Source organism: Gouania willdenowi, chromosome 3 (genome assembly GCF_900634775.1).
Source record: "Gouania willdenowi chromosome 3, fGouWil2.1, whole genome shotgun sequence".
NCBI classification, from domain to species: Eukaryota; Metazoa; Chordata; class Actinopteri; order Blenniiformes; family Gobiesocidae; genus Gouania; species Gouania willdenowi.
In genome coordinates this window covers 25,632,696-25,650,210 of record NC_041046.1, presented here as the reverse complement: position 1 = coordinate 25,650,210, position 17,515 = coordinate 25,632,696, and the positions used below count along the sequence as shown (strand labels likewise).

Genomic DNA, 17,515 nt, shown 5'->3' with positions numbered 1-17,515 from the left:
TTTTAATTCCTCATAAATCTACAGTATGTTTTGAAAACTACATTTCCCTGTATACCTTATAATGGGTGATGTATGTGAGCCTTCGGATCCATAGTATGAACAGAGTATGAAATAAAGCTAATAAAACCGCAGCCCAGCAGTGACCCATTCTTTAGTCTGCTGTTTATCAAATGGGGGTAATGTGTACCCCTAGGGGTACGCAATGGCACTACAGGGGGTACTTGAGAGAAAGTGGAAAATTAAAAATAAAGTGTCAGTCTTGGTACCACCCCAGGCGTGAGATGACCGGAAATGAAAAAAACGACTGAAATACATCTAATCAGGAGCCACTAAATCAGCGTTTTTCAACCTTGGGTCAGGACCACATGTGGGGTCACCTGAGATTTTTAAAACATTAAAACATATTTTTGAAGTTATTTAATCTTTTTTTAATTCAAAAAGAACCATTTTAAACAATTGTATTTCTATACTTTCATTTTGTCAAATATAAATGTAGTTCAACTAAAATGCAGTAAATATATATATATCTAAGTGTAAAAAATGTCTGCGGTCGCCAGAAATTCTCAATATCAAAATGGGGTCACGATCCAAAAAAGGTTAGGAACCACTGCACTTAACACCGTTTCTTTGCGCTTATTTGCAAAATGAGATTCTTTTAAAATGTGTTATCGCTCGTTCATTTCATCATTATGTTCTTATAGTTGTTTTTTAATCGTTTTCTAAGCAAAATGCTGTAGTCGGACAAAGGGGGTACTTGGATTCGGAAATAAGAGAAAGGGGGTACTTGAGCCAAAAAAGTTTGAGAACCACTGCTTTAGTCCATCAAGAATGCAGAGGAAAGTTTAAGTTTCACAACAAAAAATCAGCTTTGAAACATATAGGTGTTCATCTGAACCAAATTTTGAATTAGTTTATCTAAAGCTCAGATTTTTTAAATCTACAGTAAAAATGAATGACTGCTACACCAAGTACTTCTTATATAATATGTAACACCTTTTGTCTGCTGCCTTGTTTTTTTTTTTTAAATATAACAAAAATATCTTCTTATAGCCCCCTTAACGGCTCACGAGTGACGTGGCTGGAGGCAAAAGCAGGAAACGTCGCTGGCTAAAGACTGTGGAGGCTCGTAATGTTACAGCTTTGTTGTGTGTTTGGGTGCCAGAATAGGAGGAATAGCGTTAGTGGATGTAAATTACAGTTTAAAGGCTTCCAGCAAACACTCGTGCTCAGAAAAAACAAAGACAATTGTGGTTTTGCCTCCAGGCTAAGCCCCGCCCAACAAAATACGTCACATTGTTTACAAACGGTCAAAGGGTCTATACAGTAGTACCTCCACTAAAAGACCAAAGGTGTTTAAAACATTGGTTGGTCAGCGAATTGCACATATTAAATATGGTTTATAGTCTTGAGTCTACTGTCTATGCATGAGTCAAACTACTTTTTTCACAAGGCTGTTTGTAACTTAAACAATCTTTTTGGTCTGTTAATGCCATCCCTCTTTTCTCTGAAGTCAATTCTTACAAATACTCTGCAACTAACTTGTTATAAATGGATAAATTAAATTAAAAGTGAAAGTGAAGTTGAATTAACTGTGCACGCAAATAACTATTACGTTTTCAAGACAAGAGAAGCATTACCAGCTATAGATTACACACAAACTGCTTTATTTTCATTTCAACCTATAAACCCATCTACCCTCTATATACTCTTTATAAGGGCTGGAGTCATTCCCAGTAAACTCATTGTGTAAGAAAGGTTCAGCCTTCACATGCCACCATTCTATCTCAGGGCTAACAAACACATTCACTCCATGAAACATACTATACATGTTTTTAGACCAATGTACTTTGAGAAAACCATAGCTCGAGACTGCATGTTGAAATATACTGACTTTGAGGAAATAAAACATTGTCAGAAATTATATAAAGTTAGAATAGCCTTAAAGGAAAGCAGGTTGGATTAAAAACAGATGAATGCCACTTTGAGTCATGTTTAAAGCAGTTTGGGAGCTCCCTGTGAAGCCTTTCATTTACACAGATCAAATGTGGAGTGTCTGTGAACAGGCTCCTAGAAGCATATAATGCTAAATACACACATAAAAAAAAAAAAAAAAAACGTCCTAGATCTATCATGAGGTTGGGACCTTATTGCCCCATCTGGAGAGAACCACACTTGTCACTTTGAATTCTGTCTTGCAACTTTCAGCAGCGCAGCATTCAGTGTGATCTTTATTTTTAGCTCAGGAGCTCAATGCATATATCAGCACTGTACTGCGCAAGCACAGACACCCTCTCATGCTCTCATTCACAAGAATCTCTTCATTGTGTGTGTGTGTGTATGTGTGTGAGGGGGGGGAGGTCTTGGCTAAAGTTTATTAACTTTCCTTTAGCCAATGAGGCGCCTTGTGCGTTTTTCCTGCTGACCAATGGGACAGATTGAGAGGTTGGAGGTGGGTGTTGCTTAGCAACTGCAGGTAGGATCTCAGATCATGTCGGACCCATTGTTTTATCTCGCCTCCCTGAAAGACATTACATGCTATGTGGTGTCATTTGTAAGTAACGAAAACACACACACACACACACACACACTCCTGTGCAAATGCGTCACAAACTTGTTATCTCTATTTCTGTATTGTTAAACAAAAATCACTTTAACGACATCTCGCCTTTGAGACGGCACTTTTTTTTTTAAATATAATGTTTAATGTGGCCACATGTAGCTGTCTTATACTAATTATCTTATCACCAACATATTTGATAATATTTTCCTTTCTTTATTTGCCTCCTATTTTAAGGATAATAACCCTGCTTGAACCTCACACACAGTCACAATCAAGTGATGATGAGCAGAGACAATGCGGCTCAAAGCAAAGACGATGGCAGCAGATAAAACATCAGCAGTTCATTTTTCAAACTGCTGCAGCATTTAACCTGCCACACCAACAAATGTCATCAAGCTGCTAAACAGAGCCAATGATCTATGGCCTTAAAAGAAAAGAAGTGTTTCAAAGATGGACTTAAAGTGTGGCGCATGTGAAGAAGGAGAAGCTCGAACTCATACATGTAAAAGCAAATTGTGTGATCTCGTCTGCAATGTCACCGACTCCTGTAAGACCTCATGTCATAGCTGTTGACGTTTTATTTCCGGTCTAACTGGAGGACCTGTCATCTTAAAACAACGAGTAAAAGAGGAGATACTGAAGCACACGATGGTGCAGGCACTAAAACATTTTTGCATCAAAAGACTGTTTAAGTTCCTAACATTCTAATCTTTAAATCCGTAGCGTAGGCCTAGTAGATCAATAAATCGAAGAACGTTTGCTCCAAAAAAGCAATGTAAAAGGTTGAGATTACTGCTTGAAAGTTTGTTTTTAGCTCCACTGACCATTGCATAGGAGATTTTACTTCATTTTGATATTACGACAAATTCCGGAAATAAACAAGAACAATGATGATGTTAAACAAATCACTGTCCTCTTGACTGACAAACAAAGACAAGGAATCACATAAGAATGAACTATAAACACACTTCTGTGCGATAGTTCAGCAAGATTCATTGTGTCTTTTTTTTTTTTTTTTTTAAAGTATGTCAAACTGAGGTTTTGTTTATTCAGACAAGGTTTTTCAGAAAATGTTTATCTCCTGTCAGTTTTTGTCAGAGGATTTCGGCTAATAGAGGGTTTTCACCTACGTCACGTTCTGGGCAGTAACCCGGATGCGCGGCCATATTGGAGGCACTCGGACGGTAAACACTACGACGGGTAAATGTCCGAAACCACAGAAAAGCTCCTCAAAATGCGTTATAGGTGCAAAGGCGTACAGGGAAGGACCTGGTCTGCAGGAAAGTTCCGTTTTATTGGTGGTGCAAATCAAATACATGAATCTCGCTGGAACTATTTACATGGAAGTCAAGTGAAACTTCAAAGGTGATCAGTAGAATTCCTCTGACGAAGACTGGCAGTTGACAGTCGAAACATGTCGGGAGATAAACATTACCTGAAAAACCTTGTCTGAATAAACAAGACCTCAACTTAACACACCTCTATGCGTCTGTTTATGGGACTCAACATCCCAAAATGCAATGTGCAAGAATGTACACAAAACAAACTTTTGTGCTGCAATCTCAACCTTTTACATCGATTTTTCTTCAGCTTGGATTTATTGATCTATGAATCCTACGCTATGGATTTATCTGTTATAAAATGTTCTTGTCCAGCAGCTTTAATTTAATCGTTGTAAGCTCCTTCGCACTTCTTATAGGTGATAATCAGGTTGGATTTTCCATTCATTCATTTCTTACTCGGGGAGTGCAGTGTTTTTTTCGGACAGATCGTCAGTCAGTCTCAGAGTCGACACGCAGAGAAAGAAATCACAGCCACACACAACTGTTCACTTTCTACAAACTCTAGTAACACATGTTTTAGGACGGTGGAGAGGAAACTGGAGTAGGAGAAATCTCTCACAGGCATGTGAAAACATGCAAATATCACTCAGGGAGGTCTCACGAATCAAACCCAGGACCCGCATGCACGGTGCTTACCCCTAAACCACTACAGGGACCATGGATATACCAGTTTTGAAAAACATGAAACACAATGATAAATCTGTAGACTGTAGGCTGTTTGCTTAGAAAAATCCACAAACTTCTAAGACTTGGGAGAAAGCCGCCAAAGCTCCTGTTCACCGTCCCGTCCTGTGATGCTTAATGCAAATGTTTAAATGGGGTTTATGGAAATTCCTGGGATGCGACATGTAAAGCAGGTTCAGAAAGATTCTTGTTTACGCAGTAGACTTTTGTGTCCAGGAACTGTGTCGCATTGTGTCAAGCAAGGGAAAAGACGTGAGATTATCAATTAGGGGTACATGTGAAGCAGGTAAGTCCTTGTTTCTTCAAACTGTCAATGGAAATACCTCAAATATTTGATTGTATGTTAAAATTGACCTTAATCATGTGTTTTATAACTGGCATCACTGTAACATTGAGTTCAAATTTCTGTCTCGGTCAAATTTTAAAACTTTTCATATACTGTATATTCACACATGCGTTCAGTGTGGATCAACTTTTATATTTGAATTTAATTAATTTGCGTAATTTAACAAAACCTCAGTAAAAAGCATTGTAAACTGTTTGATACACATCTGAAAAAAGAGCATAAAATGTATTTGATGACAAAACATTGTACATAAATGTTTGTTAATGTAGACTGATTATGATCGAGCCCATTCTTTTATTTTTCAGTGAGGGCTTTATCAACTGTCATATGGCCCTGTGCTGGGCCACGACGCAGAGTTTGTGAACCGCGGTAGGAGGAGTGTTTATGTGATTGGAGACAGTGTCACAAACAAGCCAAAGTGCTGGTACTCTGCTACACTGACAGTTTAGGCCAGAGCTTCTCAAGTTATGGGTCAGAACCCAAAAGTGGGTGGCGGTGAAGTTGCCAGCTGGTCGTTGGCAATTCCATCAGCAAAGAAGGAAAAGGTTGTTGTGCTTTTATTTCAACCCGCGTTCTGGCTTGGTAATTTGTTTTGTGGGAATTATTTGTTTCTTTAATTTTCAAAGCACAATGTTTTCACAACTAATACTTCTGAAAAGTATCAGAAGAAGGCCTTATTATATCTGTTTTTCTTTCTTTCTATTTTTGAAAATAGCTTTCTTTTAAAAAGTATTTTATCAGGTTCAGACTGCACCATCTTTCCATTGAAGATATTTGAAAAACTAAACATTTTCCCTAATTTGGTTTGTGGCTTGTTATCAGAGGCTAATGAGAAATCTTGTAAGGGAAGAGACAGTGAGCTGCTCAGGTGAGCAAGGTGCCACCACCTTTCTACAATATAATCACCATCTCTGAAGCTTCAGAATGTAGAATAGTTCATTAAAGTTTTAATATCCTCACGAAAATTCCAGAAATTACAAACCAAATATTCTGAAGTTTCCTTAAAATTGCAGACATTCCTATTTATCACAAGATTGTGATTATCTTGAATGGTTTTCGATATGTTTTTGAAAGACTAAGAAGTCCATCTCTTCCTTATTTCTTTCTTTCTTTATCACATATGCTCTTCTCTATCTACTTAGGGAGTGTCTAAACAATGAGTAAGTTGGAAATGCGTGAAATCTAAATAGCGCAATAAAAACTGTAAATGGAAACACCTGAATTTCTAAAAAAAACACTACAATGTCGCAAAAAAAACCCCCACCCCGCTTTCACGAGGAGGAATTTCCAACGTTTCGATATTGAAATGTGTTGCAAAAGCGCTATGGAAACACTTCATCCGCAAATACACGTCACAGAACGTGACGTACTTGGTCACATGACCACTTCTCTCCGAGAAAACATGGCGCGGTACGTGTAGACAGAAGAGGAGACCGAGACATTTCTTAGCATTATACCTTAAACGAAGTGGCTAGCCGTACGTACAAAATGGCTGACCAAGCTATATACATACAAAATTCAAATCCACTTCAAAAGGTTTGGGATAGAGTTAGGGTTAGTTAATCCATAACATTGTTTAGGGTTAGGGTTATGGCTACGGTTAGGGTTAGGGTTAGTTAGTTTGTAACGTAGTTTAGGTTAGGGTTACGGTTAGGGTTAGGGTTAGTTAGTTTGTAACGTAGTTTAGAAATCTACGTATCAATAGGGTTAGTTAATCCGTAACGTAGTTTAGGGTTAGGGTTACGGTTAGTTAATCCGTAACGTAGTTTTGGGTTATGGTTATGGTTACGGTTAGGGTTAGGGGTTGGTTAGTTTTTAACGTAGTTTAGAAACTTACGTATCAATAGGGTTAGGGTTAGAACCGTACCCCAGAAGTACAAGTACATAGCTTCTTAATCACGTGACCTAAACTGGCCAATGAGGGGTGTTATGTACGGATAGAATGTTGGTATATCGAGACTGAGTGTTATATGTAACAGTCAGTATTCCTTTGTTGTTTCACGTCTAATGTATCAGAGATGATTTTCAGACTGTCCAACAAAAACTGTCTACACAGATTTTTTTTTGATTTATCAAAAATTGAGCCGACAGTGCATCAACATGTTTGACCGTAAACACTAATGTAAACATATGTTGCTAAATACATTTTCAATGTTCATTTTTTTTAAAATGACAAAATGTTAGAGGCATTGTCGATAGATGTAATCGCTAACAGCTGCTGTCTTGGTTTATTTAATTAGTGAAGCTACAGATGATTTCCAAGTTCCATAATAAGCTAGAAAACGTTTTAAACATATGAACCACAGAGCTGTCTCATGCTAATTAACTTAGGGAGATAGAGCAACATCTCTTTTGACAGACATAATGAGTTCAAGCCTCAAATGATGACTCACATTAGAATGACACCTTTTTTCATCTTCCTACACTCTTCTTGTTGCTCATGTCTTTAGTTGCCTGGCCCCAACCACTGCTGAGCAGCAGCTATATTTTTTCTTTTTCTTCTTTTTTTAGTTTTTTTTTTTTTCTATCATTAAATACACCTAATACTCAAGTTCCACCCCTGATTCCTCCTCATCATTCTCTGCGTCTACACATTTAAATTAACCTTAGTGTAGTGTTAATGGAGGGTTAATGGCCACTCAAAGAGTGGTTAACAATGTGTGTGGAGGCCATGGTAATTTAAACAATTACTAACAATTTAAAAACATGTTTTTTAAAAAAAAAAAATTCCAACCTGACAAATTCTAGACCAGACATATAGACAACTGGTGGCCCGGGAGCCACATGTGGCCCTCAGTCGCATTTTTTGCAGCTCCAAAAGCTAATCCACAAAAATTGTAATTCAAGAAGTTGGAAGGAATATGAAGCCCAACATAATACACAAAAATATCAAATATGAAATTCCAAAATACACAAAATGACTCGTAAAAAAAATGACAACAAAGACAGACACAACCACCACTTAAGCAAACAAAATGACTACAAACAACAACATGTTACAGAATAACTCCAAAGACACACAAACTGTTAAAATTACACAAAATGACAGGAAAATACAGAAAACAACAACAAAAAATACACAAAATAACAAAAACAATACACAAAATTAAAACAAGGACACAAAAAATAACAAAAACACACATACTGTCCCCTAAAACACACAAAATGACTAAGAACTAGGGACACCACAGACAAAAAAAGACAAAGCCCTTTCCCCCCCTGTGTTAATGCTCTGATCATTATTCTAAATGCTGACGTAAATGTTGATCATGTGGCCCTCGGATCAGACACCATCATATTTTTGTGGCCCTTGCTGTGATAGAGTTGCCCATCCCTGTTCTAGACACATGCAAACAATAGCACGTTGAATAAAACTACGTAAATGACTCAGCCTTTTCCTCAGCATAATAAAAACTAGTCAAACTTACAAAGAGAACCACTTTATCGGTAATCCAATCACTTGCTAATTTTGAGGAAGAGGGTGGGGCTTGATAATGAAGAGTAAATTCACATTTACATTATTTGTTGTGGATGTAATTGAATGGAAATGGACTGGAAATAGAATTAGTTCAGATTAAACTAAGGCTAATTTCATTTTTAATCGGAAGATTATGAGGACTGAAACTATGATCAGATAAGAACCAGATTTCATAAATAACAGTAGTGGGCACGCACCCAGCTGTTCTTCCAACAGACTGAAATAAGTTATTTTTGGCGTATTTTCAGCAATTTTCCAATTTTTTTAAACACACAAATGTCAGTCAAGTTTAAAGTGAATGAAGCTAAAATAATCTTTTTTTTTTTTTTTTTTATCTAATGCTCTTTGTATGTTTATCTGGCTCAGGTAGAGAGAGACAGGGACAGATGAATCCTACACATGATCATAAATTATCCTTTAGTCTAATAACACACAGTGACACGTGGAGAACATGCAAATTCAGCATAGAAAAGAAAAGGAGAGAGTGAATCCCCAGTCTAACTAACTTACAGGCCACTGCATTAATGTGCGGCTAAGTTACTGTTGACTGAGTCATCATAAATGGGCTGTTTATTAAAGAGAGTGGAGGAAAATGGGCGCTCCTTGCAAACTATGAGCTAACAGGCTGTAATTGATCACCACATGTGGTATTCAGCAGCACTACGTCGCTACAAAAATAAATCACCTTTGTGTTTTGCTTGGATTTGGTAAGTTGGTGTGAACCAGGGTTCAAAATAAAAGCCACGTAAAAAAACAAAACACACACACACACAAAGTGACTTTCTGTGCTGCTGCTATGTTAAAAACACAAACTATTCTGCTATTCTGAGGAACTCTTAGCTACAGTAACAGCTTCTATTTCTCTTGGAATATAATATTTGAATGAGAGAAATACAAGAGCGCTCCGAAAAAAGTAGAACATAAGAAGTTGTGCAAACCTGGGCTCATTTATAATATATTAAGCAAAGATGTTCGATATTAGCCGTTTGCTGATAACTGATAATGTCCATCAATTAGTCTAGATTTCTGGCATTAGCCGATACTGATATAGATCTCCTCCCCCCAACATTATCTAAGGTGACATTATATATATATATACAGCTATATATCCATGAAATAATGTGTTATGCCTACTTTTAATGTGATGCCCCACTTAATGTATTCCACAAAAAACATCATCTCTGTAAAATAAGAAATAAAAGATCACTCAGAGAGCGTTAACCTCCATTAAGCACTAAATATCCTCTTTGCCAGATATTGGTCGTTAACTGGATCAGCTATCCAATGATCCAAATGAAATTCAATAAGGGAAAAGTGATATATTTATTATTAATGTATTTTCTTAAACAAAACCAAATATTGTTTTTTCAATATTGTTGAGGGGGAAAAACAGAAGGACTGGTAATGTTTCAGTTAAACGGTTATTTCATGTAAAAAAAAAAAAAAAAAAAAAGATTGCTTGACATCAGAGTTGGGCCCAGTTACACATAATTGATAATTAATTACAATTATGGTGCAATTATAATTGTAATTTTAAAAATCTGTTGCTGCCATAATCATAACTGAATTGTAATTGAGTTTAGATAATTGATTTTGCAATTGTAATTGCCATGGAAATTCTATAAAAATGGTCAGTTATAATGTAACACAAAACCGGGGAACCATGTTACAGTTCTATGTACAGTTCTACACGTATGTAGTTAATTATTAAAATGTGTTTCATATCAAGCTTTCTCACATTTTACCATTTTAAAAAATAATAATTTAGGGGTATAGTGACACAAAAAAAAATATTAAAACCTATATTTTTTTGGATTAGAAAGCCTAACAAAGTAACCAATAGATAGGAAAGAAATTAGATGATTGATATTTGTTTTTAGTGTATTTTACAGCTAAGTTTAAGACCATAATAGATGCTAACAGAACAGAAAGCTAACACAAGAGGAAGGTTCACTTTTATTAGGTTAATTATTTCAGGCTCAGTAATCGTGATTAATTGTAATTTGAACTTTAGTAATTGAGAAAGTAATTGTAATTGACTTTCTGAGCAGAAAAGATTACTGTAATTTTAATTAACCCCAACCCTGCTCGACATGTAGTGTCAACATAAGACAGCAAATGCAGGCATGAATATTGGTATGAAAAAATAAAAAAACTGATACTGATGTCAACCGATAATATGAGTGGGTCAAAAATATCACCTATCTGTGATATTAATGTACATGATCACATATTTGCTTTAATCTGTGTTTTACTGATAATGCAAACCTTACCTGCTCCATTCATCTGCTGTCCTGTGCAGCGGTGAAGGTAGAGGAGGCATGTGAGAGATTTAGAGTTTCCTTCCCCGTCTAATGTCTCCTGTTGTGAAACAATGTGACAGAAAATCAGTATGTCTATGATGGCTCAGCAGTGCTCTTTGCCTCGCCACATTGTCCTCCAGGAGTTCATCCAAAGCCCACCTCAAACATAGAGTGATGACTCATCCTCAGGAGAATGAATTGTATGAACAGGCAGCCTTGCAAATAAACATTTTACCATTGGCAAAGTCTACTGAAGTCGTTTGCTGAGTAAAAATCTAAATTTACAGACTGAATGTTACAAAATCTGAGAAAGCAGTGGCATTTTTTTTTTTTATATATTATTGTTCTGTAGGTGACTCACATGCCTCACCGTGTTCAGGTTTAACCCATCTGTGATACAGGCACTAAATACCTCTAAGATGCTGATATTTTTTTATTTTTTTATTGTTGTTTTGTTTACTTAAACAGATTACCATGGAGACAGGATTAAAGTCCCAAACCTGCTGGTGTTTGAACGTGCACCACTGTGTGCTCACCGCAGTTGTCTTGATAAAGTAATCTACTGATTGTACGATGACTCCCTTAAAGAGTAACGTAGTAACTTTACTGATTACTTGATTAAAAAATGAATTTAGTTAGATTACAAGTTACTTCATTAGTTACATTCAGCAGCTGCCGACAACCCTCCTCCGCCTCAACATAAAAACTGACAAAGTTTTTTTTGTTTTTGTTTTTTTTTTTTTTAACAGTAACATCAACAATGAACTCCTGACAAACAGTTACCTGAAGAAAAAAAAATACTTATTTTTATTTTTTTAAAAAAAGAATAAATGACAGTCTTTCTTGTCTTCACCCAAGAATACTTTTTTAATTTCTAACTTTTTTTTAAATAGTCTTTTTTGTATGTGTCACGTGAGTTGTCCTCATGCTGAAAACATGACTTAACGCAAACGTGAGGAAAAGGACACAACAAATAGTAACTCACAGTGCTTTGGATAAGCACGTTTTAATGTGATTACTGGTTTAGAAACAGTAATACTTTAGATTACTCGATAGTGAAAGAATAAAGTGGTCATATTGGAGTAACTTGTTACTAACTCACTAAGTTACTTTCATATATGGTGCTCATTATGTCCAACATAACTATGAGAAAAGGCTCATTGTAATATAAGCATGGGACACTGTGTCCAAAAATGAATGTTCTAAAGCTGGGGGAGGAAAAGGCAAAATAAGGAGCAGTTTGATCTCAAGTGAGCCACAGATTATATGCGGGAAAACGAGTAATTTCAACATTATTGTGCCATAGTTTGCACTTCTGCGTATACATAAAATACAAACTATGTAAGAAACTGACAATATCCAAGCATTAAGTGATAGATATCAGTTCCAACAGGATCCTTACTTGAATTTTTTTAGATTTTGTTACCAGTTTCTGTTTAATTTAGGGAAATAATATGTCATAATTTGATGAAAAATGAAGGATTTTGTAAGAATTTTCAATGTATTCAACTGTTTAATATTAAAAATGACTACAATCATGCTATATAAGTATCGAGAAAACTGTGAGCCGCTGCAAATATTGTTGAGTTTAATTTACAAAATGAATCATGTTTTCTCTGTCATTTTTCCTTTCTCCTGCGGATCAAAATGAATGCTTCAAAGGGCCGTATTTGGCCCCCGGGTCATAAGTTTGACACATGTGCTCCAAAGGGTTGTAACTGTCCCTTAGGCCTTCAGTTAATCACATGTTGTGCCCATTATTCTGTGTAGTTTCCATTTAAATAATTCTGTGTAAAATAATCCCCCTTTGAACAGGCAGTGATTTGATAACTTCATTTGTCTCTTTTTAAACTTTATGCTAAAAGCAAAATAACTTGTATTATTTGTTTTATTTAATGCTTCTGTTGGGGAATCCCCTCTGCACAGCATCCAAACCCCACACAGTGCTGAAGTTTGAAACTATTAACTGAGCAATCATTCTGCTCATTAATTTAAAAAAAAAAAAATGCATGATTTTTTTTCACACGGTTGGTTTATGGGATGCCCTTTTCCCTCAGCAGGTAGACTTCCTGCAGGGATAAAGAGGCATCATCGCTTCCCTGCTCCTTCGACCTCTTATCCTTCCTGATGTTGAAAAAACATTCTACAAGTTTTTATTCAGGCCTAATTGGTTTTATTTCAAATAAAGTTGGATCCACGCTCATGTTACACCCACACAGGGGTTTTTCACTTGCTTTGCCTGATTAGACCTCCTCTCTGGACTGTGTGGGTGTGCACGCTCTGCTTGAGTCACCTCTGCATCACACTGCTGTTTGTTGCACCTGCTTAGGGTTGCACAACAGAGTTGCTTTGACATCCTCAATTTATCATGAGAGAAATGACTAAATGTTGAAGTAATTGTCCTAATATAGCCTCTGGGGTTTTCTTTTGATCTTCATTAATACTATTTTATTTGTAAGACTCAATCCAATGTATATTTAGTTTTCTTTGTCACAGCTATTGTGATGTTATACACAGAACTGCTGAAATTTTAAAGTCAATTTATGTAAACTATTGGAGGTTTGGTCAGCTCATTTTCTGGTTTAATCTTTGTGTTTTCCCTATAACACCATTAAATCATTTTTCCTACCCCGTTTTAAATAAGATATTATTCTTACAGTTGATCATCTGGTCTGGTTTGATCTTCTACACAATGATATTTTGTCTACAACTGTAAAAAAGATCTGTTATATAAGAAATATTTAAGAGAACTTTAACGTGGGAGGTCACATCACTATACCTTCCCTCTGCACTATGATGTGTGTATGCATTTTACATAGACAACAGAGTCATGAATCTAGCTCTTCTTACTGGTACACATGAATTTACCTTTCGGATGCTTGTTGGATTGTAACAGCTTTCTTTCATTTTTGTCATTTTAATAGCACCTTCTCAAACAAACAGATTTGCCTTCAGTGATTTGACTGAATAAACATAATTATTCCCAACCTTCAAATAATTATTCAGCTGTCAAATGACAATAAATCACTTCTTCTTAAGTGCAAAGATAGGTGTTTTAGGTCAAAGTTTATATCTATTTAGAGCCCAAGTGATTCATTGGTGCGGTTAATTAACCGGGCTGATTTTAGGTATCGCAGATTAATCGAAATCACTCAATAGCTCAACCAATGAATCGATCACAGCTACATTTTGCGTTGTTTTATTTATCTTTTTCCTGTTTAAGATTTGCACAAATTAATTTGTGAAATTTTTTCATATATTTTTTATTTAATTGTATTGTATTACGAAAATACAATTTGCACAAGTTTGCCTTTTTTATTTATCAGTGTCTTTACAGTACTTGTTGACAGTGGTACAAATTAAGCTTTGTTATTATAATTTAGGTGTAATTTGATTCTTTGTTTTGAATCATATTTTGGGTATTATAAGAATTTGTGTTCATGTTCCATATATCCTGATTTATCCGCTGATAAGTCGGACATCAGCTTTTTAAATTGCCAATATCAGTATCATCAGCCCCTAAATGCCTGTATTTCTGTTTAAATGGAAAAACTTTGTTTAGGTGTTGATTATAATATCTTCCTGAAATTTGGAAAGCCAAGTGACTTTTCTCGAATTCTAACATCTGTCTGCATTTTCCTCTCCATTCCACTTATTCTTTTCTGGTAGGTCACAACATCAAGTCATTTGCCTATACAATCACTAGTGTCACATTACTGCATCTATAAACCTCCTTAAGGGTCTTTCACCTTCTTTTCATTTTGCTTGGTTCCTTTATTCTACTCTAACATATCTACTAACATTCTTGGACTACCTCAATCCAGACTCCTAACTTCATCTCCCACCTGCTCTCAACCCAAACCTCACTGTCTTCCCTTTCTTTTTTATCACCTCCTGTCTTTGCTTTAGCCTTTTCAGGTTGGAAATTTAGTGTTGTTTGAGTTTTAAAAACTACTGATTTGCACTTGTCAGCTCAGCTTTTGCTACTTTAAATAAACAATCCACCAATGAGCATGGTGAGCTTAAAGTGTTTTTACTAACATGCTTCTTGAGGGAAACCTGCTGCGTGAAAAAAAAAAAAAAAAAACAGGTTAAAACTGTTTTATCACTGTTTTTCTTTTATTATTATTATTATTATTATTATTATTATTATTATTATTATTATTATTATTATTTCAAAAAACATTTAAAATATGAAATATGTACAAAATCAAAATTTTAAATTTTTCAGACTTAAACCTTAAATAGTTTATTTCGTGAGTATTTTAGTCATCTTGCAAGTGAAAAGCCAGCCTCATGCACACCCTCTTAAATGAAGAGTTACCATGGATATAGCTGTATGTGGGCTGCATTTCTGCAGAAAGAGGTTAATTAAATGTTCTCCTGCCTACCTCCACCTTTAATTTAAAGAAAACTTTTGAAACCACACTCACTTTTTGGAGATGTTTTTTTTTTTCTTCCCCATTTAAAACTCGCTGTACAAATGCCAGAAGATTAAGACATCGTGCAACCAGCACCACTCACTATACCGCCTCCAACTTTTTGCAAGCCCCTCCCTGATATACATGGTGGATTGATGAGAGCACACAGAGAACTTCTCTGTCCAAGGACAGGAAACTGCTTTTCCTGTTTGAAGCGTCTGTTTGATAAATAACATGCATGTCTCCGGGAACACAATGCATCAAAAAGACTCAAAATGTATCATCTTTGTATCATCTTTGAGACACACACACACTGTTTAAAGCCACACACACGCACACACACACACACACACACACAATGCTCAAAACTCACATTCTCACTTTCATTTCTTCCATCAATGATTAAAAAAAAAAAACAATATTCAGCTTATAACTGCAAGTGAGGCAGACACCCACACTCATTTGCAGTGAAAGGCAAATGACCCTGGTGATGAGTCATTGCATTCACCCAGAATTTTTTTTTTTTTTAATTTATTTATTTTTTATTCAACACTGCAATTTCTTACAGCAGAGTAAATCTCTGCTTCTTACTATTGTGTATCTATAGCAGACTTCAGTTTACTTATACATGGATCTTACAAAGACGAATAAATATAATTATATTGTCAATAAAATGCAGTTCAGTTAGTTATTAATTTAGGGGGATTTTGATAAACAAGATGACAGAAATCATTGTAAGTGTGGTGTCCTTGTAAAGGCTGCAGATCATGAATTAAAAAAAAAAAAAAAAGTGGATGCGGGATGAGAATAAATAGGAAAAATATCTTTATTTGTCTCTGCACATGCACAGCAGCTTGGTGGAGCGATTGCAACCTCCGTCCTGGTCATTCTCTGCAGACTGTGCATATGTTTGCCCAAGGAATTGGCAGGAGGGGCTTGTCTATGTACGCTGGTGGCAGAAATACCATGTCGTAATTGATGGGGATGATAAACTGAGTGTGTATGGTCTCTGTGTGCAAGTGTGAGTCTGATTCCTGTCAGAGTCTAAAAACTCTGTTTGTTTGGGGTTTTTTTAGGGGAGGCGATTTGAAAGATGCTGCTGGTTGGGGCTCCCATGTTAAATGTGGTAGGGGGATTTGGTGTCTATTCGTACGGTTGCCGTACGGACAACCCCCCCGTGCTATTGGTACGTTTACCGATGTACACGTACGTAGCGTCGTAGAGTTAGGTTATAAGCCTATATCGCAACAATTTTTAGAGTTAGGGTTAGGGTAAGGGTAAGGGTTAGGTTTACGGTTAGGTATAGGGTTAGTCACGTGACCTAAACTGGCCAACGAGGGGCGCTGCGTACGGATAGAATGTCGGTACAGAGGGTTTTCACCTACGTCACCTTCTGGGCAGTAACCCAGATGTGCGGCCATCTTGGAGGTAAGCGGCTGTTGACACTACACGTTGGAGGCTCACGGAGGTGTACTCTGCAATGGATAAATCACAGAAAAGCTCCTCAAAATGCATTATAGATGGCATACAGGGAAGGACTTGGTCCGCAGGAAAGGGCACGATATTTGGGAAAGTTACGCTTTATTCGTGGTTCAGATCCATACGAGTCGGCTTCCTCGTCCTGGATCAATGACAACCCGGCAAGTCTTCCATCTATTATTAATCCTGATATCGTGAACTACCTGGTTTTCTCACCAAGCCCATACACAGCAGAAGACCTTTAATCTTATAGAACTTTGGAGGTCGGCTGCGGCTGTAGAGGCTCACGTTAGCAATGGATATATCAGCAGATAACTCAGTCAGTTCTAATAATTTCACAGTGAACCTGAAGCATAATTACCTTAAAATAGTATACTGTATGACCACCAGGCAGTCTTAGATTTAGGCAAATCGAACAGTTGCAGTCCGTTAGATGCGACTACTCTGGACCTCGAGCCTCGGATTGCTACGCCGGCTACATTTAGCGGCCTGCGGAGGAGGCGTGTGATCGGAAGCAGGAACGGGGCTAGCAACCTAGCTAAAAGCTAATCCTTAGAGAATGCCCCTTCCTTCCATCCTGCGTTCTAATGTCTGCACCCTGGAGAACAAACTGGACTACCTGAAGCTGGATTTAAATGCAAGACGAGAGATGAGGACGGCGGTGTTTGGATATTAACCAATAACAACTGGTGCAACAACGGTGAGCTAGTCTCATGTCACTGCTCTCCTGATGTAGAACTACTATAATATAAAGCAAATGCATCCCTGATTTGTTATAACTTTTGACAGTCTATAAAACTCCACCTGTTTTTCACGATCTGACTACAGACAAAAGTTCACCATTTCTTCTCAAAATACGAGATTTGCCTGTTTGTGTGCTGTTTGTAAACTTATCTCCATA

The 17,515-nt window shown here is 36.7% G+C and overlaps 1 protein-coding gene across 3 annotated transcripts in view; it reads left to right on the top strand.

Moving 5' to 3' along the window:
• Positions 1-4,810: 4,810 nt before the first annotated feature.
• Positions 4,811-17,515, top strand: part of bdnf (brain-derived neurotrophic factor) — a 40,290-nt gene continuing 27,585 nt past the window's right edge. The window contains exon 1 of one of the 3 annotated variants that reach the window (XM_028443283.1): positions 4,811-4,873. The gene's annotated coding sequence lies outside the window, so the exon portion shown is untranslated. The remainder of the gene's footprint in view (positions 4,874-17,515) is intronic. The other 2 variants (XM_028443290.1, XM_028443293.1) reach the window with 2 other exon arrangements.